Source organism: Portunus trituberculatus, chromosome 17, assembly GCF_017591435.1.
Source record: "Portunus trituberculatus isolate SZX2019 chromosome 17, ASM1759143v1, whole genome shotgun sequence".
Classification (NCBI taxonomy): Eukaryota; Metazoa; Arthropoda; class Malacostraca; order Decapoda; family Portunidae; genus Portunus; species Portunus trituberculatus.
Window position 1 is genome coordinate 21,639,315 of NC_059271.1, and position 14,026 is coordinate 21,653,340.

The following is a 14,026-nucleotide window of genomic DNA, read 5'->3' on the forward strand; positions in this document are numbered from 1 at the left end:
TTATTCGGTTCCATTTCAAGGAGCGTTGGATGCCAGTTGGCAGGGCCCGGCGTTGCCTGACCGTCCTTGCCTCATGGCCGTCCCACGGTGGAGGAATGAAATCATGTCTGTGCCTTAACGGATGGCAGAAGTAGTCAAAGGAAAATCTTAAGAAATCAAAGAATGAGAGAGAGAGAGAGAGAGAGAGAGAGAGAGAGAGAGAGAGAGAGATTTACATACATATACGTGTAGTACTAAGAAAAAAAAAATTCTTTATCCTTTCTCACAATTAATTGATCGACTAAATAATTAAAATGCAGTACGTTTATGCTACCTAGAATGTTTGTTTCATTATTTTTTTTCTAGTATACATGTATTGTAGTTCTATCTGAACGAGTGAACCACAAAATACACACACACACACACACACACACACACACACACACACACACACACACACACACGTAAATAAACTCATTCATACCTACTTCTCTTCTTTTTGGCGTGAACACATTTTAATTCACACAATCATTCTGGCAAATTCTTCTGTATTACATGGATCTAAAAGTAAGATGATGGAGCAGCCTACCCTCACATAATAGCAACAAAAAAAGTAGGACACATGCAAGGGACAAAGTAGGAGTATCATTGCACTCCTGAATATAAACAAAGAAGCGCATATTCTCGTCAACTGGGAAAGGAGACATCAAAGTCTATTTATTAGTAGACTTTGGGAGACATCTGGTGGTGGTTGTGAGAGTCGAGAAAGTGTATGGAAGTGTGGCCGGGCATGAGAGCGTGGAGGATGATGGGATGGTGATGAAGTATGGGATGTTTTGATGATCAGTGCGTGTTTGGTGTGTATTAGTGGATGTAGGATGTATAATTAGGTTTTGTTAGTACTGGTGAGCGTGATGATGGTAGATAACAGATGTTGTGAGGAGAGTTGAAGTGTGAGTGCTTTATCAATGAGGCTGATAACTTGAGTTTTCTTTTCATCTTTTTTATATGTGATGAGGAGAATAAGATGGTTCCCGGAATCATGCACAAAACCACGACTGTTTTATTCATGTTTCTTCGTTTCTGCAATTCCATAGTTACCAAACAAAGAAGGTACAGAAAGACTTTTTAATTTACTGCCAGAATCATCCTTCGCTAATCTTCATAGCATTGTGAAAATGTGTTTGAATAGACACAAAAGAGAAATGAAAGAAAACATGTAATTGATTTTCTTTTTTTTTTCACACTACAAAACCATTTAAAAGAAAAATTACTACAAAAAGTTTCAAAAATTCTATACACGAAAGAATATATTGTAAATTCTGGTGGTGGAAGGAGAAAGATATGCACGATATTAGTGGTGGATCATGAGAAGTTGAGAACATGATAGGCCGGGTAGTGGTGGTGGTGGTCGTTGTAAGAGATGATAGTGCAGATGTTGTTGAGGTGGGTGCATGAGTGTGCTTGCGTGCGTGCGTGTGATTGTCTGCATGACCTTCTCTTTCCTTCTGGCCTTTAGCGACCTACCCCAACTGAGAGTTAATAGACACTGTGCATCATGCTTGCTTTTTTGTAGCGTGCTGACCTTCCTTCTCAGGCAGCTTCCCGTTCTCCTCAGCTCACGGCCACTTGCTTGGCATGCTTGCTCTGTTGTGAATATGTCTGCTGTATCAGTAAATGTCAGCTAAATAAGCGACCAGGCAACTCAATCACACACACACACACACTCTCTCTCTCTCTCTCTCTCTCTCTCTCTCTCTCTCTCTCTCTCTCTCTCAGAAAATACATCAATACATAAACTTTCTAAGATCATACATGATTTATAGTTTCTGTTCACACACACACACACACACACACACACACACACACACCGCGTAGTGCAGAGGTTAGCACGCTCGACTCACAATCGAGAGGGCCGGGTTCGAGTCCCGGCGCGGCGAGGCAAATGGGCAAGCCTCTTAATGTGTAGCCCCTGTTCACCTAGCAGTAGATAAGTACGGGATGTAACTCGAGGGGTTGTGGCCTCACTCTCCCGGTGTGTGGAGTGTGTTGTGGTCTCAGTTCTACCCGAAGATCGGTCTATGAGCTCTGAGCTCGCTCCGTAATGGGGAAGACTGGCTGGATGACCAGCAGACGACCGTGGTGAATTACACACACAGCATGAGAGTGTTGTGGTGTAGGATCTGGTGAGGTGGAAGGCGGAACAGTCTATCAAGCACACGTCAGGTCTATCAGACAGGCGTCACGTGGGAAGACTGCAAGGGCGAGAGTCACATCATGGAAGAAGAGGAAGAGCAAAAGCTTTATTACTTATGGATATTTTCTCGGGAGGAGGAAGATGGCTTTGGTAATACACATTATGATACGGTCACTGAAATGTTATTTAATCAATCACTGACTTACTTAATTCCACAGCAACATTGTACTGGTTTATTAAATCGATTTTGCGTTCTTTCTTGCACCCGTAATACTTACAATGGGGATTAAAAGAAGTGGTTTGTTTCGCTGGCACAAGACCACATGGAGAAGAGGCGTGTGGATCAAAACAAGTAACGTTGTGCGTCGAATGCACCAAATTCGTTCCGGCATACGGCTGGCAGCGAGGTGGTAAGCATGCATAAAGAGAGAGAGAGAGAGAGAGAGAGAGAGAGAGAGATTTTTACATAAGGTTAACACTTTTCTATGGTGCCAAAATAGTTCAATAGTTATCTTCCGGGCTCACTTAAGTTGTTGTCTTTAGCGACTTAACATAGTCTTGTGACAGTCCCCTTCCAGAACACGACAAGAAGCGAACTGTTAGCAAATAATGAAACACAGCAGCAAGGGAAAACCACGTGCACGCAGGGGAAGATAAGTATGGTATGTACAGTACAAACGTTAGATGGCATCTAACCGCGATCGGACGGGCTTACCATACAAATCTATCGCTCATAAAGAGGGGAGTGAATGACAGCCATTAACAGACAGGAGGGATTATCACATGATATAATGAGTTCCGAAGTATTTTTATGTCATTACGGTATTCAAGATCACGAGTAGCCATATGTAACGCCACTTTTTTTTTATGGCCAAGAGCTGAAAAACTCACTGAAAACTTTCTTTAATCCCATGAATTTAATGGGCATTTTGTTTTTATATACTAGTTAAAGCCAACATAAGATAACAAAAAATTCAGAACATCTCAATTGAAACTGGTTATGTATGTCCTCTGATATAGAAACCACCAGTTTCGTACTATTCTGAGGTATGAGAGAGTAATTCCATAAGGTCCACAAAGTCGCCAAGATTCAGCTGAGGCTTTAGACTAGAGTGTTCAACGTTTCATGGAACAAGTGCCTGAAATGTATGAATGTGAGTGTGTACGGTAATCTCAAATCTCAAAGAAAGTAATGTCTAGACGAATCCTCTTCACTCTTTCAACGTTTTTGGCACACTATGTCTTAATGAACAAACCATTTTGAGACGTTTCTTTTTGTTTAATAGTAGTGATTCATAAACTACCGCAAACTATGACCAGAGTGCACGAGCCACCTATTCTTTTAGTACGTGTTCTTGATTTTGCGGAGTTGGTGAGATGTCAAAGTTCAAGATGTACTACCCTCTGTGTGTTACTAAGCAGCAAAGTTTGATAGCCACTGCAACAACCATGTCTAAATATTATATAGACTACAAATTGAAAAAAAAATGTAGTGTTCTTCTGATTCCTTTCTTCCTTCCAGTTAGTGTTTGTAGGGATTCAATACGATGAGTGTATGTCTATAGTGTTGGAAATTGTTAAGCACAATTGTGAAAGTGTGTTGCGTGACTTGTGTGCGGTTGCGTGGTGTTCGTCTCATAGCATGAACACTGACCTACAATCTAAGGTTACTGCTTGCAATCTCTTGGTTCTGGACCATGTTGATTTCCATGTAGCGTGATTTCCATCATTATTATTGTTATCATTATTAATATTATTATTATTATTATTATTATTATTATTTGTGGAAGGGTGGTGCAGGGATACGCGGGCTGTGGATGAGTACTTTATTCCTGACTAGTTTCGCTGTTATAGCTTCTTCAGAGGAAATTTTCTATGAAGAATAAAGTACTCATTCACAGCCCGCGTATTACTTCACCACCCATCCACAAGTTGTCATTATGTTCTTACATTATTATTATTATTGTTACTATTATTATTATTATTACTACTATTAACAAAATTTACTACTATTCATCGCAAGCTCTACTACCACCACCACCACTACCACCAACACCTTTGGCTCACAGACAGACGCCCCTGACGTTAACATAGATGCCAGGTTATACAACACTATTATTATTTTTACCATGCAATCGCACTTACGCAGAGCTTCCCATCCTGCTCGTCCAGATCCTAACCGAGGCACGTAACAATCACGAAGGCACTGCCCCTATAGGCACCCAAAAAGCTACATGCAGGCAGGACTGAAGGCAGATTGTTCAGGATAGGAAGGAAGACACTCATACAAGACATCCCCGTTAATAGAGATGAATGAGCAAAAGTTTCCGTCAGTAAAAGAAAACTGAGTCAGGAAATGATGAATGCATGTAGTGGAGAGAGAGAGAGAGAGAGAGAGAGAGAGAGAGAGAGAGAGAGAGAGAGTAGCATCAAATGGTAATCGATAATATGAATAACTGTATCTTATCAGTAAATTACACACATTTTTTTAAGTTTCGTTTTTTCTTTTGTGATTCTTCCGTTCCCCTTTATAAAGAAGAAGCACATTAAGTTGTAAAGCAATAAGATAAAGGCATGTAAAGATGAAAGGCAGTTGTTGCTTTCTCCAGTGAATTATATACGCCTTCATCAGTTAATCTGCTGAGTTTTCTTTTCTATTATCATGATAAGATTCACAATCAGTCACAGTTAAAAGTAAAAACACAGACAAACACGTTCTGGTAACCTACAGAGACTTCGTACGAGCTTGCTGATAAGAATACTTAGAAATTACGATAGATAAAGGTGATGAAAAGTCTATCCCCACTCTCTCTCTCTCTCTCTCTCTCTCTCTCTCTCTCTCTCTTTTCTCTGACGTCAGCTAGGTCTCACGTACTGCCAACGTATCATCCAAGGTCCCAGCGCCACGGACGTCAAGCGTGAGGTCTATTCCTGAATCAAAGCTTTGAATTATTACTTACAAGGCTCTACGAGAGTCTTGAAAGATGCACGTGTGTTTATGACGTCCCAAATGGTTACATATAGGCGTGTATGTAATGTAGCAGCGCGTGTAGGTCATTCAACAAAAGTTTCGTTGATTGTGATGCTTCCCTTGCGAAAGATTGGGACAGACTAACCGACAAACAGACAGATAAATCGATACAGAGAAGGAAAACTGACTATTGATATCTATTTAAGGAACATAAAAATTTAAAAAGGAGACCGTAGAGCGCAGATTGAGGTAACAAAGGACCACATAAGAGCGATAAAACAAACAAACATATATACTATATCAAATGGAAAGCTGCAAGAAGCCACCAATCAATTAACAATATATGTATATATATATATATATATATATATATATATATATATATATATATATATATATATATATATATATATATATATATATATATATATATATATATATATATAGAGGCAGTCTCTGTAAGAAACACACCTTATTTCCATGACCTGCTCTCTTCCATCCATCAACTGTCGTGAACTGAGAATCAAACCAAAGAGAGAGAGAGAGAGAGAGAGAGAGAGAGAGAGAGAGAGAGAGAGAGAAATCACACTATACTATACTCAATCAGGTTTGTCTCGAGATCAGTTTTCGATCACGTGAAACTCTCTCTCTCTCTCTCTCTCTCTCTCTCTCTCTCTCTCTCTCTCTCTCTCTCTCTCTCTCTCTCTCTCTCGGGTCATGCACTTCGAAGAATGTTCATTGAGATTGCGTTCAGATTTAGGTTTCTCTTTCTTTTCTTCCTCTTACTTGTTGCTCCCTCCTGCATTCACACGGAGCATTAGTGTGATTCACTTTCTGCTACACGTAAAAGTTGTGTTTTATAAAAGGGAGAATGTTTCACGTTTATTGGCTTTTTTTTTTTTTTAACTAAGTTCTGATGATGCTGAGATAAGGAAGAGCAAGAGAATGAAGAAAAAGAAGAAGAAGAACAACAAGAAGAAGAAGAAGAAGAAAGAAGAGTTATAATAATAAGGAAGTAGTAAGAGGCCATTGAGGAGGAGGAGGAGGAGGAGGAGGAGGAGAAGGAGGAGAAGGAAATGGCGAACAAGAACAAACAAGAACGAAAAGAAAAACAAAAACAAAAAACAAGAACAAGGAATAAAGCAAAGCAGGAGGAGGAAAAGAGGGGAGATAAAAACAAACAAAAACAAGCAAACAAACAGATGGAGCATAAGAGAGAGAGAGAGAGAGAGAGAGAGAGAGAGAGAGAGAGAGAGAGAGAGAGAGAGAGAGAGAATATGAAAAAAAATCTTCCTATTCTTTTCCGCTTCAGTCGAAACTTAAACAATGTACTCACTCCCATTGTCGCATCTTATTTCACCTGTTCATCCATCTATCTATATATTTATCTATTTTCAATCAACACGTAACGGCAAATTAACAATTGCGTAAACTAAAATCGCCAAATCTCTGTTTAGGGCAGCTGTCGTCCCGCGGTCTGCCTGTGGCCAGCCCCGTTGCCTCCCATCGCGGCCTTGCTGGGCGGCGCGGCTGCCTGCATGGCTTATACAGCTCTTGTCTGACTGCACTGTCTGGCCTTCATGCACTAACTGTCCCTAGTGGAGGCTTGGAAGTCTGCTTGAGAGAGAGAGAGAGAGAGAGAGAGAGAGAGAGAGAGAGAGAGAGAGAGAGAGAGAGAGAGAGAGAGAGCTGATTATACCATGTAAAGTTTCTTCGAATATACACGCAATCCTGTGACGTAATCTGTTTCTCATGTTAGTTGTTTTTTATTCTTTTTTGAGTCCCAGTTTTCATGTAGTTATGTAAAATAAGGAAGATAAAAAATACACTACTACTGTGATGATTACATTACGTGAGGGTGTTATTTACCACATATAAGTACAGGATACAGCATCGCATGAGTGTAATTATTTTTTGCTACATGTTATCTCTCTCTCTCTCTCTCTCTCTCTCTCTCTCTATGCAGGGTTGTGGCGCCAGAGCTACGACTGGCGCTGATAACAGAAGGTGGAGAGAAGGGAGGGTGTGTCTGGACTGGTGGGTTGCAGCCAACTTCCTCACTACTACTACCTCCCCCAGCAAAGCCCGTCCCCTTCCCCTGTATCCAAGGGTCTCAGTCACGCTTGCATTGTCTTCCTGCGCAGTGGGGAAGCAGTTCACTATGTTTGTGCCTGTTTGCATGCACCGGGGCTGTCCGGGTGGGAATTAGAAGGCAGAGATGGCCTTGACAAGACTGTTAGGTGAGGTGAAGACAGAATTAATTGTGTCTGTCACGCTACACGGAGGTGTGTTAGTGTCTGGTATTGGTGGTGTATTACTATTACAACTACAACTACAACTACTACTACTACTACTGCTACTGTTGCTGTAGCTGGTGGTGGTGGTGGTGGTTGTGGTGGTGCTGCTGCTGCTGCTGGTGCTGCTACTACTACTACTACTACTACTACTACTACTACTACTACTACTATTGCAAACATCAACAACAAGAACACCTACTACTATTACTACTTTAGCTGTACCATTCCTTAAACCAATTCTATAAAAAATAAATCTTAAAACATAATTCAATAAAGAAAGTGATGATAGGATATATAGCACAATACAAAGAAAAGTGGAAGGAGAAAAATACAACTCGGAAAGAACAAGAAGGAAAAAAAGAAAAAAGAGAGAAAAAAAAGGGCGGCAGTCTGTCCTTTACGTCACACGAAGAAGTGCCAAAACTCAGGTGTCACGTTTTGCCCCACACACACACACACACACACACACACACACACACACACACACACACACACACACACACACACACATCAGTGACGTCACTATGAGAGCCCGACATGACGTAAGCTGCCTCTCACCCCTCTAAACCCCCTACCCGCCTCACACATCCACCCTCACACCTCAAACCCGCCCACCTCGTCCCTCCTCACACACCCACCTACCCACCTCCGACCCTCCTTTTCCTCCTCCTCCTGGTTGCTTCACACACCCAACTCTCCACCTCCCTGCCTGTCCTCCTTACCCCCAAACACCAACCATCCCTCCTGTTTGGCCTTACCCTTTCCTAGCCTAGCCAATCAACCAACTCTCTCCTCTCCCCGCCTCCACCTCGCCTACACCAGTTGCTGCACTTTGTTAGTTGGCTATCGCGCCCCGCCACACGCAAGGAGCACAACATGGCACGGTGGTAAAGAGCATGGATTCTATTCTGATAGTCCGGGTTCGAGTCTCTTCCAGGGTATTATTTAGTTGAAGACGGAATGTTCTGTTATATTTCGTATCTGTAACTTTAGGTTGAGAAGGTCGTCGTTGTCTGCTCCACAGTTGTTCACGCATCCACCTCGTGTTTACTAGTCACTGGTTCCTCCCCACTATGTCCAATCCTGTCACATACCAGCCTCACTACACTGTCTGTTCTTAGTCTCAGCTTCTCATTCACGCATCCACCACGTGCATCTCTCCTTACCCCTTTGTCCGTATCAACTATCTCCCTCATGTCACATTCCAACCTTCCTATACTGCGTGTTTCGGTTCTCAGCTCTGATCACGTTCCTCCTCTCCTCCTTAATTTTCTATCCCTTGATCTTTCAGTACATGTCATATCTATACCTATATTTCCCATTTTTTGTTCATATCTGTTACTAATTACGTTCTACTACTCCTTAATATTCCTCGACCTTCCAATACACTTGTCTCAGGGCCATATTTTGAAACACCAGCCAGTATGCTCACTACTTTCAAAACCCCCGTAGTTATAGTGATTAATGGCTTGAGATTTCTATATTATGAACAGGAGAAAAACTCTTGAGAAAACGGGGAATCGTCATTGTGGTCTCTGAAAATAGTCGTGGTGAGAGAACTAAGTGTTTTTGAATACGAATCTTCTCAGTCTCTTCATGTGTACATACCCTGTCACATTCTTATCCATTCTTGACCCATTTTTTGTCCAAGCTCTATCATTTGTCTAATTCTACCTTGTCCATCTGCTCCTCACTATCGATCCCTTGCCCTCCTTGTAAACGTGCCTCAAACTCCCTTGGTCTCTCTTCTCTCTCATTCCTCGACTGTCCTTGGCCTAATCATTCACCCTGCTCTACCACCCCTCCCCCCCACGCCAATATCTGTACCCTTAGGTAATCTTTCTTCCTTCCTTCCTCCCTCACCTGACTAGTTTTAGGAATACTACTTTGAGAATCGTACAATTAACTTGATTATTAATTTCTCTGTTGATCTTGACCATGGCAGATTTTACGAAGGGCAGAGAACGTATGACATATATCCTGCATTAAGTGCTACACTACCGAAAGACGGAGATAGAAAAAGATGAAAAAAAAAGAGGAAAACCAAGTAAGGAAGGAGAAGAAATGGAGAGACGGAATTGAGGTAACATGATAAAACTAAGTTAAACGAAGTCATCTACTACGAGTACTACTGCTGCTGCTGCTGATGTTACTACTACCACTACTACTACTACTGCTACTAGCGATATACGATGGGCTCACATTAATTTCTTTGCTTGGGAATCTCCGCAAGTCTAATTCAGTATCGTCCTTGCTCGCAGTCTCTCTCTCTCTCTCTCTCTCTCTCTCTCTCTCTCTCTCTCTACACCCCGACGCAATACTAACTCCACATCGCTGCCAAACACACACACACACACACACACACACACACACACACACACTCTCTCTCTCTCTCTCTCTCTGTGTGTGTGTGTGTGTGTGTGTGTGTGTGTGTGTGTGTGTGTGTGTGTGTGTGTGTGTGTGTGTGTGTGTGTGTGTGTGTGTGTGTGTGTGTGTGTGTGTGTGTGTGTGTGTGTGTGTGTGTGTGTGTTTGTGTTTGTGTAAATGCCTTCAGGAAGCTCGAGATAAATTTATGGGCCGTAAGTCACTGGGTATGATGTAGAGATAAAAATAATTGTATATATATATATATATATATATATATATATATATATATATATATATATATATATATATATATATATATATATATATATATATATATATATATACACGAACCACCTTATATAAGAATTTCCTTAACGTTTGTTAGCACTACATGTTCACGTGTACTCCTCCTCCTCCCTCTCTCCTCCCTCTCTTCATCCTCCTCTTCTTCTTCCTCCTTCTCTCTTATTTTACTTTCCTAATCGTTTACTTGTTATTTTCGGCTTTGTCTTCTGCCTCTTCATTCAATCCTCTCCCTCTCTCTAAAATCATCTATTTAGTCTCTTTATCTCATCTTCTTGTTCTATAGGCTCAATAAACTGGTAATATAGGATTCTACACTCACAAGGAAAGTTACAATAAAGTCAATAACCTTACGCGTGACTGTCTCTATAGTATACATATTCAAAACACTTGAGAGGAATGATTGATGATAAAACAGAAAGCAGAGCAGAAACAGCCTACGTGATTTTTTGCTATAGGAGAACCAGAGGCATGTTAATGAAAATAAACTAGTATCACAATGAACCACTGTGGCGAAGAGGAAGGCTTTGATTATTTGTAAGTATTATTTAGTATGTAATATTCTCTCTCTCTCTCTCTCTCTCTCTCTCTCTCTCTCTCTCTCACACTCTGCACATGGGATTCTCTGAGCACGTGGCATCACCATCATCACCAACACCTCTACCTCCTCCTGCTGCTGCGCTGCTCGCCTCTACCCTACGCTACCCATACAACACCACGTGAGTGAACTGACAGATACTGGGATGCCTTGCTCAAGGACACACGCACCCTTTACTCCTAAGTACCGCGAGTCTATATTTTGCGAGGTCATGAAGTGGCTACGTTTATATGGGAATGGTAGAATGTGGGAAGAATTTGGGGCAAGTAGAAGACCCTTTCATTTCCGGATGGCAGCAGGGCACAGACACACGACTTCCTCCTCTCCATTCCATATCTCGAGATTAGATTCCACGGGTAACCTTTGCCTTATTATTATTTTTTTTTTTTCAATCTTACGTCTTTATGGTCAAGGAAGAGTGTAAATTAACAGTAACGTGATCTTTTAAAATTATTATTCATTTATTCATTTATTAAGACTCTTCTGAATGGTCTTCGTTGTTCTGTTCTGTACATACTAGGCTAAGTATTAGTCATTAGTAACTTAGCATTTTCATTCACTCATTTATTCATTCAACTGGGGGCTGGGGGTGAGGGTTGGGGTGAAGAATATTTATCTCCTATCTATTTGTACATGATCGGATTTATGTCTTAGTTTGTTTTTTATTCTTTCCATCTATCAACTCGACACAATCTTCCAGACAAATATCCCCTCTTTTTCAATGACACTCAACTGTCTCCCTCTTCCACAATGAATATCCTCGGTCTGTCCTTTGCTCATAATCTTAACTGGAAACTTCACATCTCATCTCTTGCTAGAACAGCTTCTATGAAGTTAGGTGTTCTGAGGCGTCTCCGACAGTTTTTCTCGCCCCTCCAACTGCTTACTCTGTATAAGGGCCTTATCCGTCCCTGTATGGAGTACTCTTCGCATGTTTGGGGGGTTCCAGTCACACAGCTTTGCTTGATAGGGTGGAATCGAAAGCTCTTCGTCTCATCAACTCCTCCTCTGACTAACTGTCTTCAGTCTCTTTCTCACCGCCGAAATGTTGCATCCCTTTCTATATTTTATCGCTATTTTCATGGTAACTGTTCTACTGATCTTGCTAACTGCATGCCTCCCTCCTCCTGCGGCCACGCTGCACAAGGCTTTCTTCTTCCTCTCATCCCTATTCTGTCCAACTCTCTAATGCAAGAGTTAACCAGTACGCTCAATCATTCATCCCTTTCACTGGTAAACTCTGGAACTCCCTCCCTGCATCTGTATTTCCGAATTCCTACAACTTGTCTTCTTTTTAAAAGGGAGGTATCGAGGCATTTGCTCCCCTAATTCTGGCCGACGGTTTTGGCACTTTTTGCACTTTTTAGAGAGCCAGCACTCAAGTGGGCCTTTTTTTTTTTAACTTTCTTGTTTTTGCCCTTGGCTGGCCCTCTTCCCTACGTAAAAAAAAAAAAAAAAAAAAAATAAATAAATAAATAAATTAAAAAAAAATCCTTCAGGTAATCTTTGTTTTACTGCTATAACAACAAACACTGAAATCTCCTGTCTATGTAATGACCAAGCCTGGGTATTACAATCCCTTTCTTGTGCGCTCCTTATAAGTTTACTACCATAGTTTACTTTAACATGCAACAAAATTTTACTACGTGTTTCATCGGCACTCTTGGGCACAGCCTTCACATACTACAAATAACTTAAATTCATCTGGTACGATCTGTTCGTGCGTGGATGGCGAGCGAGTGCGACAACGTGTTCCCAGGTTAAGCCCACCACTGATTGATTGATTACTTGACTGACTGACTAGATTGACTGAGATTACTACTAATATTACAAAATGTCGATCGAGTGAACTGTTCTTTTATTCTATCTTATTTTCCTTCAATTATTAAAAAAAAAAAAAACCGTCAATGAAAAAAAAGGATAAAAAGTAAAGGTCTACTTAAACTGGCGCTCTCAGACGGAGAGAGAGAGAGAGAGAGAGAGAGAGAGAGAGAGAGAGAGAGAGAGAGAGAGAGAGAGAGAGAGAGAGAGAGAGAGAGAGATTTAAAGCACCAATGCATCTCTTCAGCACTATAACGAAGAAAATATGACTCATATTTTCTTTTCAAGCCTGCTATCAGTGTCAATGTTTCCCTGATTTATGAGTCACTGTCACTACATCTTGTGAACCTCAGGTAAGCACGGCTACGTGACTCCCCGTGGTGGTGAGCGTGTCACTTGCCTACCCTCGTGCGCCGGAGACACAGTTTTTGTCCTTGTCTCACGTTTGTGGCCACGCATCGAGGCACTAAGGGGACCCATATAGTTAATTTGAGATCAGTGTCTGTGTGTGGTGTTGCATAATTCATCCACCGTTCATCCTCATCCACGTGATGAGTACATACGTAGCCAAAGGTGATGAGGAAGGAATACGAGTACCATAATAAGGGAAGTACAGTACATAGTGCAGGAAGGATGTGTGTGTTCAAAGCCTACTTGGTACTCGTGAGGTCAGTGACATTTAGCTGAACATGAAAGGAAAGAGTAAGTTGATTTCCTCATTTTGTCGTGAATATATATTTAGAAGTATATAAAAAATAAATGTTTTTTTTTTATAATTATTTTCATTTACGGTAGAACACTAAAAAGTTGCCTTATTACTGTCACGTGATACAATAGTTAGCACGTTATCTAATCCTGATACTGCATATCTTATCCTTTAAATTTTCAGTAACTAAAGCTCTGTTTTCTTTTTAATTAATCTGTATTCACCTAACTATAACAAAACACACGTATACATGCAAATATACGTGTAGCTTGTATAATATAGCCTGTAGCTAGTGTATGGCATGTACCCTGGAAATAACACTGGCAGACCTGGTTTTATTACATTATAACAAATGAATAAATAAACAATAATAAATAAACAGATAGAAATTATTCGATATGTCGTTTTTTAGTTCTAGTTTTCACTGAGTTGATCTTCCCAGAAACATTTTTTAAAATTTCCCTATGAGTATGGTCTAGTTGAAAAAAGTGAGGCCACCATCTGTCTCTCACCACACCGTCCCTTTACAACACTCTGTCCTTTTAACTGAGGCGAATGTTGTACCCAGTATTTAATAGTTTCTTCTCCTCTTTGGCGTCTTTCAGTCTCTTTCTCTCCTTCCTTTCTTCCTTATTCAGCAGAGCGAGTATTTTTTTTTTTATTAACGTTCTTACATGGCTCACGCATGTTCTTTAATCACACTGCTTTCTCCAACACTTTGTCCTGGATGGTCTTCGAGTCAACGCAGATGAGTATAGTGGACATGGGCCTGCTGTTGCCCTGCTCA